The sequence below is a fragment of the Fukomys damarensis genome, unplaced genomic scaffold (genome assembly GCF_012274545.1).
Source record: "Fukomys damarensis isolate Sample0158 unplaced genomic scaffold, DMR_v1.0_HiC HiC_scaffold_5, whole genome shotgun sequence".
Classification (NCBI taxonomy): domain Eukaryota; kingdom Metazoa; phylum Chordata; class Mammalia; order Rodentia; family Bathyergidae; genus Fukomys; species Fukomys damarensis.
The window spans coordinates 74,343,132-74,349,828 of record NW_022900917.1 but is presented as its reverse complement, the minus strand read 5'-3'; the positions used below and the strand labels follow the sequence as shown (position 1 = coordinate 74,349,828).

General features: G+C 40.1%; 1 long non-coding RNA gene across 1 annotated transcript in view; it reads left to right on the top strand.

The window, feature by feature from the left end:
* The first annotated feature begins 903 nt into the window (after nt 1-903).
* The window catches only part of LOC104875394, a 195,307-nt gene continuing 189,513 nt past the window's right edge, over nt 904-6,697 (top strand). The window contains exon 1 of the long non-coding RNA XR_784048.3: nt 904-1,084. This is a non-coding gene — a long non-coding RNA (uncharacterized LOC104875394). The remainder of the gene's footprint in view (nt 1,085-6,697) is intronic.

The window sequence follows — 6,697 nt, the reverse complement described above, 5'->3', positions numbered from 1 at the left end:
ACCTGCTGTTTTCAACCACAGCTCAGGAGTTTGCAAAGAAACGGCCTCATCTGGAAAGACGCCAGTCTCCAACCATAGGCCTGAACAAGCGGGTGATCGGGAGAAGGAAGCTTCTCCATCTGCAGTCTTTCTTCACTGCTTGTGATCTGCACATTCTCTGGAAGCCTGGTTACATCACACATGTGTGTGCTTGCACATATGTGCACACATTCTTCTTTTATGCTTGTGTTATCTGGATGGGTGTGAACTGATAGTTAAAATATTACATGGTTCCTTCTCATGATGATCTATCTTGTGGAAATATGTTCCTTTCCTTATCTGTCTTCTCCGCTCCAGAGAATTAGAGGGATTAGCGTGGCTGTTAATCTGCGGCCAAGCATTTTCCCTACCACCATTTTCTGGGAGGTGGAAGCACCAGAGTGGTCAGCACAGCCCTATGATGGGCAGCAAACTGTTTCAATTAAACTGCTCTTCAAGCAGGACCTAGAAATCACTTACAAAAAACAATCTCCCCAGTGTGGGATTGCTTATGTCACTTTTTCCACGTTGTGCTTCAGAATGAAGCAGAACAGAGTCTAAGAACTGAGGTTTTCTGTCAGTGGGGTCTCATGAAGACCCCAGGATGCCTTGCCAAGAGCATTTCCTGAAGAATGGCAAGGGGAGAGGAGAGGAGAGGAGAGAGAGAGAGAGAGAGAGAGAGAGAGAGAGAGAGAGAGAGAGGAGGCAAAGGGCATAGCTGGCTCTCTGGGGTGGTATGTATGTGGGGGAAAGTCAGTGCTGTGACGAGAAGAAAGGGAACAGCATCCACAGAGAGGAAACTGGTGACGGGCTGTAAAGTTGGTGAGGTATCCTCTGTGGCACTGGATAATGAGGAGCTACTGGTTGCATTTAAATTTAGTTCTGCACTTTTCTGTAGATGCCTGATGTTGGGAATCATCGCGGAGGATGAATTGGAGGAGGACAAGAAGACAGCAGAGGAAGTGGAAGGGACACACTTAAGAGATTGGATTATCAATCTCCATCTCTGATGAGGTCAACAGCTTGGACTTAGCAAGAAATGACTGTATTCTGCACACTACTTAAGGTGCTTTTCACATGTTCACTTGTACAGTTCTTGGAAGCGTGATCTAAGGTGGCTACTGTTATCATCCCTATGTAGAGATGTGGAGACAATTTTAGAGAAGTTCAATAGATTGCCTAAGAATTCACAGTGAGGAAGTGGACATGCTGGGGATCAAAATCAGAGAAATTTTGAAGCTGCTCATTAACTGCATCTGCTCTTGTGTTCCCTAATACCCAATGTGGGGTGAGGGAGACAAGAGAGCTGGAAAAGAGTCAGATTTTTAGTTCAAGAAGGAACACATACTGCTGGATCCAACTCTAGAATTCTAACATCCCACAGCCAATGTCCTGTCCTTCAGATTCCAGTTGATAATTAGAATCATTAGTAACATGCAGAAGTCCTCCCCTACTGTCCTTCTGAAGCTCAAGCTGAAGTTCCCTGCCATCCGTCACCTCAAGCTGCTATGTAACAATCTGGGGTCAGTTTTCTTCTTCTGTTAAATGTTCTCCTAATTTATAGAGCCCTGTATTTTGCATCATTGCTTTTGCTGCTGAGTTTCTCTTCCTGGAAGAAACTGGGTCCTCCAGAGAATCAGAGTCTGTGTTTGCTCCAGACTGCTTCATGCTGGTTCCAATTTTCTCAAACATATATTGTAGTCCTCATACTTCCCATGTGACTTTGGAGAACAGAGGCTACTCCAGTTATTGTTACCAGGTTAGCAAGCTATGTGGAATGTAGCAGTGGCAATGAGTAATCATTTAATTCTGCTCAATGACCTTTTCTTTTGGTCAAGGATTTATACAGGGTACTACGGACAGGACTGCCTACTCTCATGTTGGGGATCTCAGCATGAGGGACTCAGCTGGTTGGGGGCTGAATCATCTGGAGATGTCTTCATCCTCACTCAACAGTGGAGGCAGTTAGAGGCTGTCAAGGGAGAACCCGCACTGTCCTCTAAAGTGGGCTGTGCTTCTTGCAGCATGGTGGCTGGGTTCTAAAGGGAAATGTCTCTAGGGCAGGGAGAAAAGCTGTGTTTTCCTACCCAAGCCAAGAGACAAGAGATTAAGCCCTTCATTCTTTTGTGACCCCCCCACCATAGAAGTAGCTCTATAATAGCCAGAGACATTTAGGGTAGAGCCAGGGATATAAGGAGCAGAAACCAGAGAAATAGCTCTTGATACTAGGTGCCAGAAAGAAGATCTCATGTGTCATCACTGGACGTGTTTATCGCTGGAAAGAAGAATGAATTTACAAATCCATTCTCAAGCGATGGGAAATGCTCCATCTAGATAGCATATGATGCAAAAGTGGTGATAGATTAATGAGAGCTTGCAAAAAGGTGGGGTGGGGCTTCCCAGCTGGAGTATTCCTTGTGATTTCTCATTTTTCAATCCCTGATGACTGGGGCCCTGACAAATGCCTCTAACACAATGTAAACAAGTGGGAAGCAAGTTGTCTCTTTCCCAACTCTTCTGTCTCCCTTATCCCACAGCAGACAATCAGCAGCTTCAGACTGAGCTCTCAGGATCAGAAAGGCTCACTTGTGAATTTATGATGATTGCCAGTTTCCTCTGGGCTAGTAAAAATGAAACAGCAGTATATTTTTCCATGGCAGTATTAGTAAGATATAATTAACGGACCGTGCAACTCACCTGCTTAAAGTGCACAATGCAGCTGTTTTACATAGATTCCCTGTGCAAATACCATCACAATTTTAGGGCATTTTCATCATGTCAGAAAGAAATACTGCAGCTTTTGTTACTTCTCAGGAGACAGCTTCTCAGTATAGATTTGCTTATTCTGGGGGTCCCTATACATATAATCATAATTTGGCCCTTTGTGATTGTCTTCTTTCGGTTTGCACAAGATTCATTCATGTTGTAGCATGCATCAGTGCCCTATTTTTGTGACACAGTAATGGTCCAGGGTGTGGATATGCCGTGTTTTATTCACCTATTCATTAGTTGATGGATGTTCTCATTGTTCCCACTTTTCAGCTCTTGTAAGCAATGCTGCAACAAAGGTTCATGAACCTATTTCTGTGCGGACATCTATTTTCATTTCTGCTGTGTTAGAGTGGGATTGCTAGGTATAGGATCACACTGTTTAACCTTTTGAGGAGCTACCTGTTCCCTAAGCAATCCATGAGGGTTCCAGTTTCCTCACATCTTTTCCAACAGTTGTATTTTTTATTTTAGTCATCATAATGGCTATGAAGTGGTGTATCAGTGGTATTTTGGTTTGCAGTACCCTGGTTGCCAATGATGCTGAACATTTTGTGTGTGTTTACTGGACATTGGCATATCTTCTTTAGAGAAGTTCAATTCAAATTCTTTTTCCATTTTTTGTTACTTCTTTACTTTTTCTAATGTGTAGTAAGGTTTTTTTTTGTCTTTGACTTATTGAATTGTAAGAGTTCTCTATATACTCCAGATACCAGTGCTTTTATCAGATTTGTGATTTGCAAATATTTCCTCCCACTCTGTATGTTGTCTTTCATGTTTTAATGGTGCCCTTTGAAGCATAAAAGGTCTTACTTCAGATGAAATCCATGTATCCATTTTTCTCTTCTATCTTATACCTTTAGTGTCAGGAACAAGAAACCGTTGCCAAACATAAGGTTATGAAGATTTGCCCTTATGTTTTCTCTTAAGAGTTGTGTAGTTTTAGCTTTTATAGTTAAGTCTTTCATTCATATTGACCTAACTTTTGTGTGAGGTAGGGGTCAAACTTCATTTTTCTGAATGTGATATTTAGTTGTCTCAGCACTACTACTTGTTGAAAGGACTGTTCTTTCATCCACTGAAAATTTGTCTTGGCATCCTTGTTAAAAATCAATTGACCAGGCCTGGGGATTTAGCTCAGTGGTTCTAGCACCTGCCTTGCAAGCACAATGACCTGAGTTCAATCCCCAGAACCAGAAAAAAAGATCAATTGATCATAAATGTGAAGATTAATTTCTTTAATCTCAATTATATCTTATTAATTTGTATATCTAAACTTATTATATTAATTATTGTAACTCTGTAGACAATTTTAAAATTGTGAAGTGTGAGTTTCCCAATCTTCTTCTTTTTCAAAATTGTTTTACATAGTCTAGGTTTCTTAAATTTCTATGTGTGACAGGACACTTTACTCTTATCCTTATCTTGTGATATTTAATTTTTGCTGGATGAGGGGGAACTAAGATGAAGGCCTAAATTTAGGTAGTCTTTGAAAAAGGAGGTGGAGGTAATGTCACATAAGAAAACAACAATTAATTTGTAGAGCCAATGAAAACAAAATATGAACAAGTAGGTAGAAGGGCCTTAATATTTACAGATGACAGATTGAGGGTGGTTAAAGAAATATGATAAATTTGAATTGTGCTAAAAGACTTCCTGAACATAAAATACTTTACTCCTGGCCTCCATTTTAGCAATTAGTGTATTTCAATTGAACTCATTTTTATGTGATAGCATTACAATGTACATTGCTGGCTGGGTGAAATGGGGAAAAGGAGGATATTATTTAAAGGGAAAGGAGAGAACCATGGAGGCAATGTGGCAGATAATCATCAGGGAAGATGTTGGATTGGTGGTGCTGTAGGCATAGACAGAGTGGAGGTCAAATGTGTCATGAGGATGGCTGGTGATGGTGACAAGGATGTAGAGGATGTGGTATGAGGTTATCAGACTAGATGGCGAGAACACACAACACAAAGATCTGTCCTGATTGCTGCAAGATAGGAGCTTGGTGCCCACCATAGACTAGGCCCACAGTAATCCGATTTTTGGGGAAAAAACATGGAGTTAGCTCCGGATAATATAGAGTACTATGGTTTCCTGAAAGTTTGAGCACTGGAAGGAGATACAAAAGTCTGTTTTTACTTTTTTTATAGCTCTTCTGAATTCTCCTGAACCTTATAGATTAAGAAGAGGAACTCAAGATTCTAAGTGAAGTCTTCATTCACTCCATAGGAATGAGACATCTCATGGTTCTCTCCTAATTAGGGTTTCATCTTTAACAGTTTCTTCTTATCTTTAGTTTTGTCCATCTGGTTTAATGGTCTACCTGATCTGCTTCTGTATGAGTGGTCCCCTAAAAATTGTTTTGCCCCTAAAATGTATGTTTTGTTATGTATATATTATCCTGAACTTTATTCAAATTTCTCACTTCCATTTAAAAGGAGATTGTTTCTTTTTTTTTAAATCACCTCCTTCCTTCCTCTCCACTTCCTCTCTCCTCCTCCAATTCTCATATCCCATTTTTCATTATGTTGATAATATTAATCTTAGCTCAAATTATGACACATAATGTTTACATTAATTGAGGTTATTAGGTGACATGGAATAACTTTATTCTATTTATTCCCCCTTCTCCTCCTCCTCACCTTTTGTGCTTTTCCCCTTGGACCACTACCCTGTTGTAGGAGGTCCATTTCCTTGTCCCTTTCTATCCATCTTTATTATTCTTTTTGTTTATACTTTGCCTCACTCAAATTTGAGATACCATATGATATTTAATCTTGTGTGTCTAGTTTATTTCACTCAATAATATATTTTCCAGGTGCATCCATTTTCCTACAAATGTCCCAAATCTGTCTTCCTTTATAGCAGATTTGTTTTTTTTTTTTGTTTTGTTTTGTTTTTTGATACCAGGGATCAAACTTGAGTCCTTGTGCTTTCAAGGCAGGCAGCAGAACTACTGAGCTAGATCCCTGGCCCCCGGTGTTTTTTTCAAGTTTTCTTTTAAGGGGTAGGTGGAGTGATGACTCCACTTTATTTTGCGGGTCCAGCCAGGAGGCAGTGGTGGAGCAAGCAGCCCCTTGGTGCACAGGCTCCCGGGACAAACTTCTCTCTTACACTGCATCCCAAGCTCCTATATATGGCTTCTCTATATAGACACCACATAATCTTTATCCAATCTCTGTTGATGGGTGTACAGGCTGTTTCCTGGATTTAGCTATTATGAGTCATGGGGTGATAAACATTTGTATGCACATGTCAATGGAGTATGATATCTTAAGCTCTTTGAGGAAGATACCTAGCAGAGGTTCACAGAGTTGTATGGACTTTCTTTCTTTCTTTCTTTTAGAGTTGTACGGAATTTATAATTTCAGTTCTTTGAGAAACCTCTATACCAATTCCATAATTGTTGTACTAGTTTACATTTCTACCAACAATGAAGGATGGTTCCTTTATCACCACAGCCTCTCCAGCATTTGTTGTGGTTTGAGTTATCAATGATTGTCATTTTTTCTTTTTTTTTTTCAGCTTTAATTGAGTTTATTGGTACATTTTAGGGATACAGTACAGTTACATTCATTGTTGGGATCTTGTACCTCTACATGACAAGTCTTGATTCTCATTTTTCCCCTTACCTCTGCCCTCCCTTCACCCCCTCCTCCCCTCCCCATCTACAAACACTTTATTTTCATCTTTTTATTCTCTCACATTTTTTTCTTTTCCCTTTTTACTCTTCCCCTACCCATCCCACCTTCCCTACACCTTTAGCTCCTTGCTTCCCATTTCTAAATGTCAGTAATCTTATTAGAATGCTATGCATTGTTGCAGATTATTCACACCAGGGAAACTATTCGGTATTTATACATGTGTGCCTTATTTATTTCACTTAGGAGTATATCTTCAATAT